This window comes from Ranitomeya variabilis, chromosome 4, assembly GCF_051348905.1.
Source record: "Ranitomeya variabilis isolate aRanVar5 chromosome 4, aRanVar5.hap1, whole genome shotgun sequence".
NCBI lineage: Eukaryota > Metazoa > Chordata > Amphibia > Anura > Dendrobatidae > Ranitomeya > Ranitomeya variabilis.
The window spans coordinates 121,838,498-121,858,522 of record NC_135235.1 but is presented as its reverse complement, the minus strand read 5'-3'; the positions used below and the strand labels follow the sequence as shown (position 1 = coordinate 121,858,522).

At 46.9% G+C, this 20,025-nt stretch overlaps 1 long non-coding RNA gene across 1 annotated transcript in view; it reads left to right on the top strand.

Annotated features, from left to right (window-relative positions):
• The first annotated feature begins 16,058 nt into the window (after positions 1-16,058).
• The window catches only part of LOC143768486 (uncharacterized), a 147,868-nt gene continuing 143,901 nt past the window's right edge, over positions 16,059-20,025 (top strand). Inside the window, exon 1 of the long non-coding RNA XR_013213889.1 lies at positions 16,059-16,095. This is a non-coding gene — a long non-coding RNA (uncharacterized LOC143768486). The remainder of the gene's footprint in view (positions 16,096-20,025) is intronic.

Sequence of the window (20,025 nt, the reverse complement as noted above, 5' to 3'; positions counted from 1 at the left end):
CCAGTGTGAGCGAGCCCTGATAGTCATAATAGGTGCAAGTTATATACGTTAAAAACACAGATAGAACTCGTATGTGAAAATCTTACATCTAAGGGAAAGGATTAGCCGTTGCAGATTCGCAGCAGTTTTCGATGAGTTTACAGTACCATGTAAACCTATGGAAAACAAAATCCGCAGTGCACATGCTGCGGAAAAAGACGCGCGGAAGCGTAGCGTTGTTTAATCAGCAGCATGTCACTTCTTTGTGCGGATTCCGCAGCGGTTTACACCTGCTCCATAATAGGAATCTGCAGGTGTAAAACCGCATGTGAAATCCGCACAAAAACCGCCAAAAAATAAAACGGTAAATCCACGGTAATTCAGCAGGTAATCCGCAGTGCGGATTACCTGTGGATTTACCAAAATCAGTCTGGAAAAATCTGCAGAGTAATCTGCAACATGTGCACATAGCCTCAAGGTAAGACACTTTTATGCTTCTCCTATTTATAATACACTGCTGTGAAGCACCGGCGAGCGACTTAACTGTACATCAGCTGTGACAATGACTAATGATGAAGGCCAGACTACAACAGAGGGGATCTAGTACTATCCTCTGCTCTTCTTAGTACTTGCCATAGACAAGCCACGGAGAGATTAACCTTCGCTTGGCCTCTTCCTGATAGGAGCATCATGTAAATCACTGATTTAAAAGATAACAAAAAATCAAATGTGAAACATGATGTCAAATATACTGCAGAGAGTCTTTGATAGATTTTATTGGAAATGTATTTTACATTTATACCTTGTATATTTGTAAAAGATTTGCGCTGAGAAAACCAGAGAGTAAAAGGGAAAATAGTTTACTTAATCATGAGACAGCCAAATATTTAGTAGGTAACACCTGATGATTGCAACTGGCCCAAAGGGAGGATAATAGCGAAGGAGAAAAAATTGTTTGATTAGTAGTATTGCAACTCGCCCGGTGTGAAGCTGTGGAAGAAATACTTAGTGTGCGGATTCCGCAGCGGTTTACACCTGCTCCTCAATAGGTATCCGCAGGTGTAAAACTGCAGGTGAAATCCACACAAAAAACGCAGCAAATCCACAGGTAAAACGCAGTGCACTTTACCTGCGGATTTTTCAAAAACGGTGCGGAAAAATCCGCACATGAATCCGCAACGTGGGCACATAGCCTTACCCTCTGGTTTTCTCAGCGCAAATCTTTCACAAATATTCCTAATTTCTCTTGATCACCCTGTGGTTGGTATCTTGATTCGCTGCAGTTATAAACCTTTCAACACTAGCGCCACTTTCACTTCCTTCTCCTACATTTATACCTTGTATATATTCTCGGGTTCTTTTTTCCAGATATAGACGAAAGGTCTTCATCTTCAAAAAGAAGAATCAATATTTCCCTGGAGGTCTCCACTAAAGTTTATATTTTCCAATAGTTAATATAAAATACAATATGTTTAGTGAATAATATACAATATTGGCAGAAGAACTGAGGTCTGAAGGAAAAAAATGTATTGGACTTAGGCTGGATATAAAAAGTCTGCACACCCTTATTAAAATGCCAGGTTTCTGTCCTGTAAAAAAATCATACTAAAAAGAATAATTTCAGAACTTTTTCCACCTTTTATGTCACTCAATCCGTACAAATCTATTGAGAAACAAACTGAAATCATTTTGAGGGTTCTGGCCAGGAGTATGCATGCCTGACCGCCGTTCCCAGACAATGGGGAATCCTCGCAGCGCACAGTGCGTGACCTGGGAGGATTCGCAAGTCTGCAGTCACACATCCCCAGGTCCAGCGCTGGGGACTCATCTTTAGGTGATTATTATACTTGCTATTGGGATCTGTTCATTATTTTGACATATAGGGCGGACTCTAGCTCTATTAAGGGTTTGTCTGGTTATCACTAGTTATAGATTTATGGCTTTTTAAATGTTTTTAATATATGCCTTGACTTATATACAAATAAGCATTGAGTTTCTATTGATGATCCATCTTATTGCATACTTTTCCCTTATTATCGTTAGTTTTCCATACAGTATAACCGCCATTACACCCCTCCACACATTATTATGGCCTCTAAACAACCGTCAACACAATATGATGACCGCAACACAATCCTTTACATTGTCTAATGGCTTGCACCCAGTATAATGGCCCCATTAGTCCTCCAAACAATATAACGGCCCCCACATAGCCTTGAAACTATATAATGCCTTGACATAGCCATACAAACTGTATAATGGTCCTCACATAGCTCCATAGCCCTGCAAACTGTATGATGGTCACCACAGAGCCCTGCATATAGTATAATGGTCCCCACATAGCCCTGCAAACTGTATAATGGTCCCCACATAGCCCTGCAAACTGTATAATGGCCCCCATATAGCCCTGCATATAGTATAATGGTCTCCACATAGCCCTGCATATAGTATAATGGCCTCCACATAGCCCTGCAAACTGTATAATGGCCCCCACATAGCCCTGCATATAGTATAATGGTCTCCACATAACCCTACATATAGTATAATTCAGAGGTGTAGTTACGTTTTCTGGCATCCTTAGCAAAAATTCATTTTGGCGCCCACCCCCCTCCCAAGGACATATGCGATTTGCACACTTAGTCATGTACCCATGAGGTCCTCTCCCTAATGTTCTCAATGTTCAGTGAAAAACTGAGAGAAGCAGGAAGAGCAGCTAGTTGTCACAGGACCATAAGTATGAAAGTCGCATATGAGTGAAGTGTCCATGTGATGAAACCTGCAGAGCTGAATCCTGACATTGCAGGCTTCCAAATTCTCACAACTAATGCACTGCACACTTTTAGGATTCTCCCTTGCCGGTGGACAGTCATGTCAGCACAAGCATGCGATTTGTATACTTCTGACCACATTCCGACTAGACGTGCCCGGCCTCGCTCAGTTCATTTTCATTAAGTGATGCCACACATGTCTAGTCAGCGCATGACTTCATGTATGTAAATCACCAGCACGAGAGAATTGTGACAGCGTGCAGGGCGCACTGTGAGAACTCAGAAGTCTGCAGTCACATAGAATGACTGCAGACTCATTACAAACCGGGACATCCCTTTTAATGCTCCTAACATAAATAAAAATATGAGAATTAGTCAGTATCACAAATAACATTTACATCCAGGTACCTTATAGATGAAGTCGTCTCTGGAGTCGTTCTCGTTCTTTTCTTCACCTTGTCCAGACCCCATGATGAGTTTTGTCATCCACAGCTCGTCTCTGCAGACTTCCATCTTCTCCGCTCTTTTTCAGAAAATCTCCACATGATGCCCTTAAAGATAGAAGTGTAATTATAATGCTCCTGAATAAAAAATTGCCTCTTACTATATTGTCTGCACACAATATGACCCCCACATTGTCCCTCTTATGGTACATGCTCTTTACATTTACCACTTCCTTCCATACCCACCCCCTCTTCACACCGTCCTCTTATACTGTGTCCCCCCTATAGGGCCCAGTATTTACACTGTACTCTCTCATCACACTTTCCCTCCTTGGTATACTGTCCCCTCCTGGCTGTGGCCTTACACTGTCCCTCCATGCTACACCCCACTACTCAGTTTCTATTCTGTGCACACTCACTTTACTCCCCCATACTGTCTCCTCACACTATTCCCCTTCCTCCTCATACTGTCTCCTCTCACATACCCCTGTTCACCATACTGTCTTCTCATATATTTACCCCCTCACTTTCTATACTGCCTGCTCACCTGACTCCCCATACTGTCTGCACACATCCCATCACCCTCACTCCCCGTACTCTGTCCACATACCTTTCTCACATCGCTACTCATACTGTGTCCACATACATTCCCCCATTCACTCCCCATACTGTCTGCACCCATCCCCCATACTGTTTCCTCATAAATGCCCTCCATTTCCCCATACTATTTTCTCATACATGCCTCCCATTCCCCAGTACTGTTTTCTCATACATGCCCTCATTCCCCCATACTGCTTCCTCATTCATGCCCCCCATTCCCCCTTACTGTTTCCTCATACATGCCCCCATTGCCCTGTACTCTTTCCTCATATATGCCCCCCATCTCCCCCTTTGCTCTTCATTTTGGGTCCTCAAATCTTCGCCACACATAGATCCCCCATCATCACTACAAATCTCCCCACACACAATAAATAACCCAATCCCCACTCCGTACCTCCACACACACATTAAATCCCCCATCCCCACTCCAAATCTCACCCCACACACAATAAACACCCCCATCCTCACTCCAATTCTCCCAACACATAATAAATCCCCCATCCTCACTCAAATTCTCCCCACACACAATAAGGCTATGTGCCCTCGTTGTTGATTCGTGTGCGGATTTTTCCACAACGTTTTTGAAAAATCTGCAGGTAAAATGCACTGTGTTTTATCAGCGGATAACAAGCCGATTTATTGCGGATTTCCAGCGTTTTTTGTTCGGATTTCACCTGCTTTTTACCACTTGCGGATTCCTATTGAGGAGCAGGTGTAAAACGCTGTGGAATCCGCACAATGCTATATCCCCACGTTGCGGATTCCTGTGCGGATTTTTCGGCACCGTTTTTGCAAAATCCGCAGGTAAAACACACTGTGTTTTACCTGGGGATTTACCTCGGATTTACCTGTGGTTTCTGTGCGGATTCCACATGCGGTTTTACACCTGCGGATTCCTATTGAGGAGCAGGTGTAAACAGCTGCGGAATCCACAAAAAGAATTGACATGCTGTGAAAAATACAGCGCGGCATTATCCGCACCATGGGCACTTCGGATTTGGTTTTCCATAGGTTTACATGGTACTGTAAACCGGATGGAAAACTGCTGCGAATCCGCAGCGGCTAATCCGCTGCGGATCCGCAGCCAAAACTGCAACGTGTGCACATAGCCCACATAATTGACATGCTGTAGAAAATACAATGCAGAGTTTCCATGCGGTATTTTGTACACCATGTGCACTGCGGATTTTGTTTTCCATAGGTTTACATGGTACTGTAAACTGGATGGAAAACTGCTGCGAATCCGCAGCAGCCAATCTGCTGCAGATTCGCAGCCAAATCCGCAACGTGTGCACATACCCTTAATCCCCCATTCCCACTCAAGTTATCCCCACACATAATAAATCCCCCATCACCACTCCAATTCTCCTCACACACATTCAATGCCCTCATCACCACTCCAATATTCCCCACACATAATAAATCCCCCCATTCCCACTCAAATTCTCCCCACACATAATAAATCCCCCTATCCCCAATCAACTTCTCCCCACACACAATAAATCCCCCCATCCCCACTTAAATTGTCCCACCCCGTGCACTTAATCTTCGGTGTTTTCAGCTCCACTGGAGCACTTACCACCAGTGTCCACCTCTACCAGTGCAAGTGAGTGACGTCAGCAGCATAGTCGCATGATCTGATCACGTTGCTCACGTTGCTCTGACCCGGCAGTCAGAGCCTCAAGTGCATTCTCGCTTCTGTAAGATGCGAGTACAATTGATGCCTAGGCAGAGGCGGTCACTTACAGCTTGGGGACCCTGTGCAAGAAATGTGTGGCGAAAAAGCTATAGTGTGTATATATATATATATATATATATATATATATATATATATATATATATATATATATATAGCCACACACACATACATGTGTATATATTTATTATGTATATTGCCGTCCCTTATTATACAGTGCCCTCTCTTGTTATGTACAGTACCGTCCCTTACATATTGGATTATGTAGAGCCCTGTTTTTTATTACATACCATCCTCTTTTGTTAGCTGTATAATGCAATTATGGCTGATAGAGCAGAGGAAAGCTTCTTTTCTAATGAAGGAGCTGATGGTCTGGTCGTCTCGTCACCGGCTCCTCTATCAGCAGTCATTTTATATCTAAAAGGAGAGGGGACTATGTAATAAAAGAGGGCGCTGTGAATAACAAAATAACAAGAATACACTATGTAAGAGAAAGCACTGTACATAACAGCAGAGGAAGCTATATAATAAGGGACGGCACCATATATAACTGAAGAGAATGGTCCGCAATAAGGAACGGTGTTATACATGATAAAAGAGGAAACTATGTAACAAAGGATGGTGTTATACAGAATTAGTGAGTACACTATATACTAAGGGACTGTGCTATATATAATAAGTGAGTGCACTATACACTAAGGGACTGTGTTATACATAGGTATGTACATTCTATACCAGAGGTCTCAAACTGCATTCCTCGAGGGCTGCAAACAGGTCATGTTTTCAGGATTTCCTTGTATTGCACAGGTGATAATTTAATCATCTGCAGAGAATGATTCCAGCACCTTGTGCAATGCTAAGGAAATCTTGAAAACATGCATTGTTTGAGGCCCTCAAGGGATGCAGTTTGAGATGCCTGCTCTATACCCTCCCCATCATTGCCCATTCTTCCACGTCAATCATTTCCTCCTCCCCACCATACCCATCATTGCCCTCTCCATCACCCCATCCTTGCCGTCTCCTCCCCCTATACACACAACACCATTTACCTCTCTGCACATTCCCCTGCAGCGCTACGCACGCACGCACACACACACAGACGCACGCGCACACACACACACACACAGACACACACACACAGCACCTCTCACCTGTCCGCACGCTCTCCTGCAGCTGAAGCATCACCATCGGCAGCTTCCTCTCTCTGGCACAGCCGGCCGCTGACTGATGACATCATCCAGCGGTGCTGCTGTCTGTATGAGAGAGACGAAGCACGGCATGAAGCAGGAAAGATCCCTGCACATGCGGCCGGCACGCTGCATCTTCTCTGTGCCGGCTGTCAACTTGACATTCGGCACACATAACAGCGGACTTTCAGTCAGGCGGTGGCAGAATGCAGCCACCAGGGGAGACACTGCTGACAGCCGGATTATGAGGCCCGACTGTGCCCCCCGACGGCTGTGCCAGGGGCACATGCCCCAGCTATCCCCCCTAGATACGCCTCTGGTATAATGGTCCTCACATAGCACTGCAAACTGTATAATGTTCTCCATATAGCCCTGCAAACTGTATATTGGTATCAACATAGCCCTGCAAACTGTATAATGGCCCGCACATAGCCCTGCATATAGTATAATGGTCTCCACATAGCCCTGCATATAGTATAATGGTCTCCAGATAGCCATGCAAACTGTAAAATGGCCCCCACATGGCCCTGCATAAAGTATAATGGCCCCCACATAGCCCTGCAAACTGTATAATGGTCTCCACATTGTTATGAACTGGTGGCCTAGGAGCAGCATGAGACGTACTCTGGAGAAGGTGGTACCTGTACTGACCGCAGGCCCTGAACTTAACACCGCAACTAGAAGTAGCCGTGGAATGTACCTATCACTCCCTAGACATCTCGACACAGCCGGAGGACTAATTACCCCTAGAGATAGAAAAGGGAAAACTATCTTGCCTCAGAGAAAATTCCCAAAGGATAGACAGCCCCCCACAAATATTGACTGTGAGAAGAGAGGGAAATAACATACGCAGACTGAAATCAGAATTTAGCAAAGGAGGCCACTTCTAGCTAAATAGAAAGGATAGGACAGAGTACTATGCGGTCAGTATTAAAACACTCGAAAATATCCACCACAGAAAATACAAAATCTCCACATCTAACTAAAGGCATGGAGGGTATATCTGCATCTCCAGAGATACCAGCTTGGCTAAACAAATCCTTATACAGACCAAGCTGGACAAGACCAAACATGGAAAATAACTAGAACGATCAGGCCCACAGCATGTGGACTGCAGAAAACAAAGCCAGCACTTATCTTTGTTGATATGAACAGCAAACAAGAGAGACCAGGCAGGGAAGTGAATCCTCCAGGAAACAATGGACAACTGGCACTAACTAAAGGGTCAAGCAAGACTAAATAGCCCAGTCAGGATTGCAATAAGTGGACACACCTGATGAATGCTGCGATCCCAAGACAGCAGCACTACCACTTATAACCACCGGAGGGAACCCAAGAGCAGAATTCACAACACACATAGCCCTACATATAGTATAATGGTCTCCACATAGCCCTGCAAACTGTATAGTGCCTCCACATAGCCCAGTAAATGGTATAACGATCCCAACATAGCCCTGAAATCAATTTTATGTCCCCCACAAAGCTCTCCAAACAGTATAATGGCCTGATTTAAAATAAATAAATAAATAAAAGTACTCATCTCTCTTCATTCCCCACTCCTCTGGTCTCTGCAGCTCGTGTTCTGAACCTCTGCTCTCAAATGTCAGAGCTCAAACGCACAGGGAGAATGATGGAGGATGGAGAATGATGGAGGATGGAGCTGATGGCTCTCTCTTCCATAATTACTTTTCAACTGTATCAACATCCAGAATGCCGATAAAGTTAAATGTACAATGCTAGGCCATGGGGGACCAACTCACAGGCCCCATAGCAACCACATGGTCTGCTGCTATTAGTGGTATGCCACGGCTATAGGACTGTTTCTCAGCAACTATAACTGGATCTTTAGTCAAAAAAGATGGAATTCTGAACAGTTCTAAACATCAGTTGATTTTGCAAGTCTTGTGCAAAAAAGATGAATAGAAATATGAATTTCACCTTTCAGCATGATAATGTCCATAAACATACCTCCAAATTAACAAAAAAAGGCTTCTCTAGAACAAGATCAGAGTTGTGGAATGGCCCTTCCAGAACCCAGATCTGAATCCAATTGAAAATGTGTGGGATGACCTGAAGAGGGCGCTGTACTGAGGAGATGCCCTTACAATCTAACAGATTTGGAGCACTACTGCAAAGACTTGTGGAGAAAGATTGCCAATTCTAGATGTACCATGCTGATAGACAACTACCCAAAAAGACTTAGTGCAGCGCCCCAGAGACCTGGTCGTTGCAGTAACGTCGCTCTGCCACTAAGGGGAGTGATGGTACGTCTGATTGCACTAAAGGAGTTCACCTGACCAGGTATCACAGTCACACATTACACTTCACACTCTGGCCACCAGGGGGAGCAAAGGGTTCTATGTATTAGGCCACTCCTCACACTTGGGTAAAACTGGGGGTTGGATAGGAAGTTAGGGAGAAGCTGACTGGGTTTTGCCCAGGCAACACCTGGTGAGAGAAGAGGTTGCTTGGGAAGATTCAGGGGGGTCCCTGTCAGGGGTGGGATCCTGACAGTGGCCTAGCGAACAGAACAGATCGTTACGGAGCCGCGCCTGCTCTACATTGCGGCGGTATCTTAAGAAAGGACAAGAAGCGAGGTTTATTGTGGAGAAGAGAGAAACGAGATCACAGCAAAAGGCGATAGAACCAGTAGGAGTCGTGCCCCGAGATCGGCAACATCCTACTGAGGCGCGTAGCCGGTGGCCGGAATGCCGAGGAAGTATTGGGCTCTAAGCATTACTTCAAACCAACGGCAGGACAGTTAATTATAGGTTGGCTGTCTCACCTTTACACCTAATGAAGACAACGGAGGCAAATTGTGGGAGATGGGCGTCTCTAGGGTCCCTATAAAATAGCTCCAGGCCTACCCAGTCATACGGGTGCGTCCTATCCAAATCATCTGGGGGACGGAGAGAAAGAACAGAAACATACACGACAGTTGTGAGGACTATCCCGTGGTGCTCAGCAGGGAAATACTACAACACCCAGGAGCTAGTAGGTAGGCACTGATTTCCACCTGCAAAGGGAACTCTGGATGTGCCTTCGGACCGGCCGGTCTCGGACAGCCCTGTTAGCAGTGCTCTGGATTGCGGATCCCGAAGCCTTCAGTAAAGAGGTAAAGAGACTGCAACCCTGTGTCCTCGTTATTTCATCGCACCACGCACCACCACCTTTAATTGGACGCCCCTTAGCAGGGTCACGCACCGGGTCAGGCCACCGTGACAACCCCAAGACCGACAGAGAGAGGCCCGGTACCGAGTACCCCGCGGCCCTGCGTCTGGGGGCGCTCCACTTAACACGACAATAAATTGAAAGTGTACTTCAATGACAACCACATTATTTTCACTCCTTCATGACCTTGGGATTTGCCGTTTTTCCGTGTTCGTTTTTCGCTCCCCTCCTTCCCAGAGCCATAACTTTTTTATTTTTCTGTCCATATCCATATGGCCATGTGAGGGCTTATTTTTTGCTAAACAAGTTGTACTTTTAAACGACATCATTGGTTTTACCATGTCGTGTACTAGAAAATAGGAAAAAAATTCCAAGTGCGGTGAAATTGCAAAAAAAGTGCAATCCCACACTTGTTTTTTGTTTGGCTTTTTTGCTAGGTTCACTAAATGCTAAAACTGACCTGCCATTAAGATTCTCCATGTCATTACGAGTTCATAATCATAGTCATAGCCTTTCCATAGCCTGGACACATGATTGTGTCGGCTCCCTCCACTTGGCCACCAACGCTCGCCCTAGGTGCAGAAAGCACAATAACCAGGACTGATATCATCCCCTGTTCCCTCTGGGATTTGTAAAACCATACAGGGACTATACAACCTGAACTATACCCCTGACCCTATAGGCAAGACAGCACTGTCTACCCTCACTCCCACTGGAGAATACCAAGCCACTTGGGGACCATACAGCCTTAGGGCTGTCCCACACGTCCAGATAATTCCGGTACCGGAATAAATCGGTACCGGAGTTATCCGTGTCCGTGTGCCTGGGAACTCACGGAGGCCATACTTGCGGCACACGTGTGCCGCCCGTATGGCGAGTGGGTACCACACGGAGCGTGTGGTACCCACTCTGCATGGTGCTGAAGCTGCGATTCATATCCTCTCTGCAGTAGCATTTGCTGCAGAGAAAATATGAAGAATAGTGTTTAAAATAAAGATCTATGTGTCCGCCGCCCCCCCACCCCCTGTGCGCCCCCCCGCTGGTCAGAAAATACTTACCCGGGTCCCCCGTCGGCTGTCGCTCCTTCCTGGTCTGGCCGCGGCTTCTCCTGCATGCGGTCACGTGGGCCCGATCATTTACAGTCATGAATATGTGGCTCCACCTCCCATAGGGGCGGAGCCGACTATTCATGATTGTAAATGATCGGCCCCACGTGACCGCATACAGTAGGAGGCGCGGCCAAACCAGGAAGGAGCGAGGGAGCGGGTAAGTATTTTCTGACCAGCGGGGGGGCACACAGGGGGTGGGGGGGCGGCGGACACATGGATCTTTATTTTTAACACTATTCTTCATATTTTCTCTATAGCAAACGCTGCTACAGGGAAGATATGAATACCGGCTTCAGCACCATGTGGGGGGGACAGCGCTTACTGTAGCGCTGTCTCCTGCACGCACACGGACCCCAGACGGAGAATGTCCGTGTGAGGTCCGTGTTTTACGCGGACCCATTGACTCTATTGGGTCCGTGTAAAACGTGCGCTCCCACGAACACTGACATGTCTCCGTGTTTGGCACACGGAGACACGGTCCGCAAAAAATCAATGACATCTGCACAGATGCATTGATTTTTATGTGTCTACGTGTGTCAGTGTCTCCGGTACGTGAGGAAACTGTCACCTCACGTACCGGAATCACTGACGTGTGAAACCGGCCTTATCTGTACCCCAGACCCAGTATATAAAACAGGATTGATTCCAGCTGGGACTGCGTTTACATTGCACGGGCAAGCACCTATACCATACCAATTTGGTTACATAACTGCGTCCTTTTCCAGACTCAGCAAGCACACAGTGTCCTTACTGTAATGAAGTCTATTTGGGCGATTTTGTGATCAAGGCCACGGGCTGGCCGAAACGTTATTATCGCCTGTCGCTATTTGCACAAACTTTTATCCTAATAAACTTTTGGCATAAGCATCTTGAAATATACGAGTGCAGTGATCTTTTTTGTATATTACGAGTTCATAGACACCTAACATGTCTGGGTAGTTTTTTAACTAAGTGGTGAAAAAAAATTCCAAACTTTGCTAAAAAGAAATGCTCCATTTTCCGATACCCGTAGCGTCTCCATTTTTCATGATTTGGGGTCGGTTGAGGGCTTATTTTTTGCGTGCCGAGCTGGTGTTTTAAATGATACCATTTCGGTGCAGATACGTTCTTTTGCTCGGCCGTTATTGCATTTTCATGCAATGTCGCGGCGACCAAAAAAACGTAATTCTGGCGTTTCAAATTTTTTTCTCGCTTTGCTGTTTAGCGATCAGGTTAATGCTTTTTTCTATTGATAGATCGGGCGATTCTGAACGCGGCGATACCAAATATGTGTAGGTTTGATTTTTTTTTATTGATTTATTTTGAATGGGCCGAAAGGGGGGTGATTTAAACTATTATTTTTTTTATTTTTTTTTCACTTTTTTATTTTTTACTTTTGCCATGCTTCAATAGCGTCCATAGGAGGCTAGAAGCTGGCACACCTCGACCGCCTCTGCTACATAGCAGCGATCATCAGATCGCTGCTATGCAGCAGAAATGCAGGTGTGCTATGAGCGCCGACCACAGGGTGGCGCTCATAGCTAGCCGGGATCAGTATCCATAGAGGTCTCAAGGACCTCTATGGTTACAATGCAGAAGCATCGCTGACCCCCGATCATATGACGGGGTCAGCGATGCGCTCATTTCCTGCCTCCTGGCCGGAATCGGTAGTTAAATGCCGCTGTCTGTGTTTGACAGTGGCATTTAACTAGTTAATAGTTCAAAACAGCTGACATGTCCCGGCTTTGATGCGGCTCACCGCCGGAGCCCGCATCAAAGACGGGGGTTCTGACCTCGGATGTACTATCCCGTCCGAGGTCAGAAAGGGGTTAATTTTATTTTTTTATGTTTCCATCCAAAAAGATTTCCGTTTGTTTTGCAGTGGATTTGTACAGATTACAGGTGACTTTAAAAGTGGAAGAAATTCTAAAATGTTTCTTTTAATATCCACTGTAAGTCCTGTTTTACCTTATTTTATTTAAATAATTTTAGTTCTATAAAACTAAGAGAAGAGACTGCAATCTGCTCATGGTCGTTTATTTCATGCCGGTGCCCTTATGCTGATTTATTGACAGATTATGAAGTTCTGAATTTCTTGTGTTCAACTTCCCCAGTGGACTCGATCAGGAGAGAAGTGGTCATCGGTGACAGCAGTAAGGGGTTATTCCTGGTCCTGCTTCATCCGCCTTCTGGAATAATAACGGTGTCTACGTTTATGACCTAGAAGAAGCCAATGTATAAATATAAGGTTGCCCATTGCCAAGAATTACATGTATAGCATTATAATGGAGGTTATACTGTTTAGTGTAGGCTCAATAACATTTACCCATTTTATGGGGTCTGCGAGTCCTTCTCCTTCTGGGATAGGATCTCCTGCTTTTCTTGTGAGAAGCCATGATGTCTTGATGGTACCAGGCGGGTTGCTAATAACTTGTGGGCTGCCAGTAGAATGTCCTACACCCTGAGGCCATTATGACAGGTAGAACGCTCTCTCATTACCTAGCAGCTGTGAGGTCACCTGTATGATGTGAGGGAATGTTGGCTAGATAGGGTTGGCCGCTCTGTTTGTGAATATGGTGGGGGGCATGGTTCATTAACCGAATTGCTCAAGTAAAAAGATTAAATATATATATATATATATATATATATATATATATATATATATATATATAGCCGGTTTCACACGTCAGTGGCTCCGGTACGTGAGGTGACGGTTTCCTGACACTGACACACGTAGACCCATTAAAATCAATGCATCTGTGCAGATGTCATTGATTTTTTGCGGACCGTGTCTCCGTGTGCCAAACACGGAGACATGTCAGTGTTCGTGGGAGCGCACGTATTACACGGACCCAATAGAGTCAATGGGTCCGTGTAAAACACGGACCTCACACGGACGTTCTCCGTGTGGCGTGCCGGAGACAGCGCTACAGGAAGCGCTGTCCCCCCCACATGGTGCTGAAGCCGCGAATCATATCGTCTGTGCAGCAGCGTTTGCTGCATAGAAGATATGAATAATAGCGTTTAAATGAAAGATCTATGTGTCCGCCGCCCCCCCACCCCCTGTGCGCCCCCCCGCTGTTCAGAAAATACTCACCCGCTCCCACGTTGGCTGTCGCTGCTTCCTCTCTGCCCCGCGCCTTCTACTGTATGTGGTCACGTGGGGCCGCTCATATGCAATCATGAATAGTCGGCTCCGCCCCTATGGGAGGTGGAGCCGCCTATTCATGATTGTAAATGAGCGGCCCCACGTGACCGCATACAGTGGAAGCCGCGGCCAGACCAGGAAGGAGCGACAGCCAACGAGGGATGCGGGTGAGTATTTTCTGAACAGCGGGGGGGCGCACAGGGGGTGGGGGGGCGGCGGACACATAGATCTTTCATTTAAACGCTATTATTCATATCTTCTATGCAGCAAACGCTGCTGCACAGAAGATATGAATCGCGGCTTCAGCACGATGCAGGGGACAGCGCTAAACTTTAGCGCTGTCTCCTGCACGCTCCGTGTGGTACCCACTCGCCACACAGGTGGCACACGTGTGCTGCACGTATGGCCTACGTGAGCTCACGGGCACACGGACACGGATAACTCCGGTACCGATTTTTTCCGGTACCGGAATTATCTGGACGTGTGGGACAGCCCTAACACACACATTATATATATGGAATATTAAATTCTCCTAATAATGCCCCCCAAAGGTCTTATGACCTGGTGATCCACACACTATGTGAAATAAATTGGAAATAAAAACATACATAAAAAATAAATAAAACCCAAAACAAAAATAAATAAATAAAAAAAACCTGCTAATCAAAATCATTGTTACCCAATCACCCAATCCCTTTGTGGATATAAAAAACAAAAAAAAAAAAATCTTTTTACACTTTTTGGGTTTGTGCACACGTTTTGGATTTGGCTGCGGATTCGCAGCAGTTTTCCATGTGTTGTACAGTACCATGTAAACCTATGGAAAACCAAAACCGCATGGAAACGCTGCGGTTTATTTTCCGTAGCATGTCAATTCTTTGTGAGGAATCCGCAGCGATTTACACCTGCTCTATAATTGGAATCCGAAGGTGTAAAAACGCATGTGAAAACCGCACAAAAACTGCCATAAATCCATGGTAAATCCACAGGTAATCCCCAGGTAAAACGCAGGGCGTGTTACCTGCGGATTTTTCAAATTCTGCGCGGAATAATCCGCACATGAATCCGCAACGTGTGCACATAGCCTTTATTTTGATCCTCCTCTTTTAACAAAAGCTGTAACTTTATTTTTCCATCAACAAAACCATTTGAGCTATGGAATATTGATTGACGCCGTTCATTTTCACATATCATCTACCGAAAAACAAAGGAAATAATTCAATGCGATAAAATGGTGAAAAACATGATATTCTGAACTCGTTTTTTCGGTTTTGTCTTTACAGCGTTCATTGTGTTGTAAAAATGACCTGGGAACCTAGGTCAGTAGGTCACTGTGCTCTAGGTCAGTATTAGGCCGGTTTCACACGTCAGTGGCTCCGGTACGTGAGGTGACAGTTTCCTCCCGTACCGGAGACACTGACACACGTAGACCCATAAAAATCAATGCATCTGTTCAGATGTCATTGATTTTGTGCGGACCGTGTGCGGACCGTGTCTCCGTGTGCCAAACACGGAGACATGTCAGTGTTCGTGGGAGCGCACGGATTACACGGACCCAATAGAGTCAATGGGTCCGTGTAAAACACGCACCTCACACGGACATTCTCCGTCTGGGGTCCGTGTGGCGTGCCGGAGACAGCGCTACAGTAAGCGCTGTCCCCCCCACATGGTGCTGAAGCCGCCATTCATATGTTCCCTGTAGCACCGTTTGCTACAGAGAAAATATGAATGATAGTGTTTAAACTAAAGATCCATGTGTCCGCCGCCCCCCCACCCCCTGTGCGCCCCCCCCGCTGGTCAGAAAATACTTATCCGGGTCCCCCGTCGGCTGTCGCTCCTTCCTGGTCTGGCCGCGCCTCCTACTGTATGCGGCCGATTACACTCATGAATATGTGGCTCCACCTCCAATAGGGGCGGAGCCGCCTATTCATGAGTGTAAATGAGCGGCCCCACGTGACCGCATACAGTAAGCTGCGGCCAGACCAGGAAGGAGCGACTGCCGACGGGGGATCCGGGTGAGTATTTTCTGACCAGCGGGGGGGCGCACAGGGGGTGGGGGGGCGGCGGACACATGGATCTTTATTTTAAACACTATTCTTCATATTTTCCCTGCAGCAAACGTTGCTGCAGGGATGATATGAATCGCAGCTTCAGCACCATGCAGAGTGGGTACCACACGCTCCGTGTGGTACCCACTCGCCATACGGGCGGCACACGTGTGCCGCAGGTATGGCCTCCGTGAGTTCCCAGGCACACGGACACGGATAACTCCGGTACCGATTTATTCCGGTACCGGAATTATCTGGACGTGTGGGACAGCCCTTATTATGGTGATGGCAAACTTCCTTTTTATTTTTTTAAAGTAAACAAAAATTCAGAAGTTTCTAGAAATTAATGTGTTTTTTTGTCACCAAACTGATGTTTGCAATGATTCTATTTTGGGGACGAAAGAAAAAAAACCCGTAATTCTTAAGTTTAGATAATTTTTGTTTTTTTTGTTCACCAATCAGGTTAATTTCAGATTTTTGATAGGTGAGTTTTATGAATGCATTAATACCAAATATGTTAATTAATTTATTTTTATAGTAATATTACCAGCTTTTTAATTAATTAAACAAAGATCAAAGTGAGGGTAGGTTCACACGAGCGTGTAAAAAAAACATTCAAATTTGTTTTTACAGAAGCCGCTATTAATGATTCACAAGACCCTTTACGCTTTCTTTTTTACAGAATTACAATGTATCCATAAAAATTGAATGCTACACTGTGGCTCCGCATGGTGTCAGTATTTTTTCACACCCATAGATTAGAACAGTAGAGTCTCCTTCGATTTACAGACTAAACTCGTGTTTGTCGCCATTTTTTCACACGCAGATTCGGTCAGTGAAAAAAATTGCTCATCTGCTCTGCCCCGTTGAATAATATTGGTTTGAATGCTGTCTGCTTTTTCATACACAGAATATTATTATAAGACTGAAAATATGGTTGTGTGAACGTATCCTCAGGGCCGCCATCAGGGCACTACTGCTCTGAATGGCGTATGGAGCCCGGTGAACAGAGGGGGTCCACATCGGGCCCCCTCTCTTCTGCTCACCGGGCCCCAGCTGCAGGATTCTGCAGGATTCTGCGGGTGCAGTAACTCAACCTGCGTCCGAGACGCAGGTTCAGTTAAACTCTATTGTGGGCCCGCACGGCAATAGTTAAAAGCCGCCAGCCAATAGGAGGCTGGCAGCTGACGTCAGCACACACGTTACCGGCGTATGACATCATTGTCATTCGCTGGCGAGTCCCCGCTTGAAATGCCTGGCTTGGACATCACCACTGGAACGCGGCCAGGTAAGGAGAAAGTGTTTTTTTTATTATTATTTTTATTGAAAGCGCAAAGCCTCAAAATGTTTGTGCAGCAAGATGGAGCCACATGGAACATTTGTCTTCTGCCTGCCCCATCTGTCTCCTTTCCTGCATCATTATCCTGCACCATGTGAGATGGAGGAGGATGGAAACACATGGTGCAGGATGGAAAGAGATGGGGCACGATGGAGAAACATAGTGCAGGATGGAGAAATGAGGCAGGATGTACACAGATGGGGCAGGAACATGGGGCAGGATGGAGACAGATGGGGCAGGATGGAGACAGATGGGGCAGGATGGAGACAGATGAGGCAGGATGGAGACAGATGAGGCAGGATGGAGACACATGGAGCAGGATCATGGGGCAGGATGAAGATAGATAGGGAGGGATGGAGACAGATAGGGAGGAATAGAGATAGATGGGGCAGGATGGATACATCTGGAGCAGGATCATGGGGAAGGATGGAGATACACGGTGCAGGATCTTGGGGCAGGATAGAGATGGGGCACATATATACCAAGATGACGTCCAGGATAAGCAACATCTACACCAGAATGGAGCCAAGATGATGGACATATACCAGGATTGGTAACATATATATGAGGATTGGGGACATATATACCAGGATGAGCCCAGGATTTGGGGCATATATACCAGGATGGATCCAGGATAGGGAACATACAGTATATACCTATATACCTGGATAGGTCCAGGATGGGGAACATATTTCCCTGGATTGGGAGCATATATGTCAGGATGGGGCCAGGATGAGGGACATAAATACCAGAATGAACCCAGGATAGGGGACATTGCTGTATAATGCTGAAAGGGGGGAAACACATATTTCCTTCTAGGATTTAGAATGCTATTGCAGCGCCCCAGAGTCCTGGTCGTTGCAGTACTGTGGCTCCGCCACTATGGGGAGCCATGGTGCGTCCGATGGCACTGAAGGAGTTCATCTGATCAGGTATCACAGACACCAATACATTTCACAGCCGGGCCTCCGGGGGGAGCTAAGGGTTCTATTCATTAGGCCACTCCCCACCATAGTGGGTAAACTGGGGGTCAGGCAGGAAGTTAGATCAGAAAGCTGACTGGATTGGACGAAGCAACACCTAGTGGCAGAGGGTGTTGTGGAGGAAGAGACAGTAGGGTCTCTGTCAGGGGTGGGATCCTGACAGAGGCTTGGCATTGGAAAGAACGTAACGGGTCCGCACCAGCTCCGGGAAGCGGCGGGGCCCAAGAAAGGACTAGAAGCGAGATAGATTGTGCTGAGTGAGAAACGAGATCAAGCGATAGGAGAATTCCAGTAGGGGTCGTGCTGTAAGACCGGAGCAACATCCTACTGAGGCGCACTACCGGTGGCCGGAACGCCGAGGGAGTATTATAACATTCAGCTTCAAGCAATACTCTAAACAGCGGCAGGACAGTCAGTTTAAGGCGGGCTGTCTAACACATATCACCTATGAAGTCTTGGGAGGCAATTGCGGGAGAGGGGCGTCTCTAGGGTCCCGGAAGAACTCCAGGCCTACCCGACAAACGGGTGCCGTTCTAACTGTAACATCAGGAAGGGACGGACGATTAGAAGAACATCATTTAATCGAGTTGTGAGGGAACTTAAGAAACAGACACAACGGTTGTGGGGTACTTTCCGTAAGCACAGCAGGGAAGGACTACAACACATAGCGCTAAGAAGGAAGGCACCGATTTCCACCTGTGAAGTGAACTCTGGAAGTGCCATTGGACCGGCCGGACTTGCGCAGCCTGGTGAACCATATTCTGGACTGAGGATTCAGAGATCTCCAGTAAAGAGGTAAAGAGACTGCAACCTGGTGTCCTCGTTATTTACCGCGACCTGCATCCCACAACTGCACCACCAACATCCACACCTATCATTTACTGTGCGCCCCACGGCAGGGTCACGGACCGGGGCCTAGCCGCCGTGACAACCCCAGAAGCAGAGACTCAGAGGCCCGGTACCGGGTACCCCTCGGCCCTGCGGCAGTGGGGGCGCTACAACCTGGCGTCACGAACAGGATCTACTTAAGCCTGAAGAATCAGGTCATGTGTGCCTTGGAACTGTGATTTGTTGTGCTTGGACTGTACTTTATTGCAAAGACTGTGCTGCGCCATTTACCGCCAAAAGTTCCCGCCAAAATCCGCCGCCATTGCAGTGCTGAGGAGAGCGCAGGAAGGGAAGAGGGGCGTGAAGTGGGTGTAGGCGAGCTGGGGAACGTGAACAGCAATGGCCGCCCACGGAAGAGACCGCGGGAAGAAGACGCTGGAGAAGAGACCAAGATGGCCACGCCAGAAGCCCCACATGAGAAGGATCGGGCACGGAGAGAGGTTGGACAGCCCAATGTAGTTCAGAGTACGCCGTCGCTGAGGGGACTGACCCTGGCAGGGCCAACGATGGGCCGACCTCCCCGGCCGCTGTCGGAAGAGAGCATGGCCGCGGCCGAGGCCCGGCAGGTTGCCGCCCGCCTGGAGGCCGACGCCCGCGAGATCGCCAGGCTGGGCCAGCCCACGGAGATCTGTTTGGCTCCAGTGTCCCCTGCTTCTCCCAACCCGGCCGCGGCTGAAAGTGCGATGC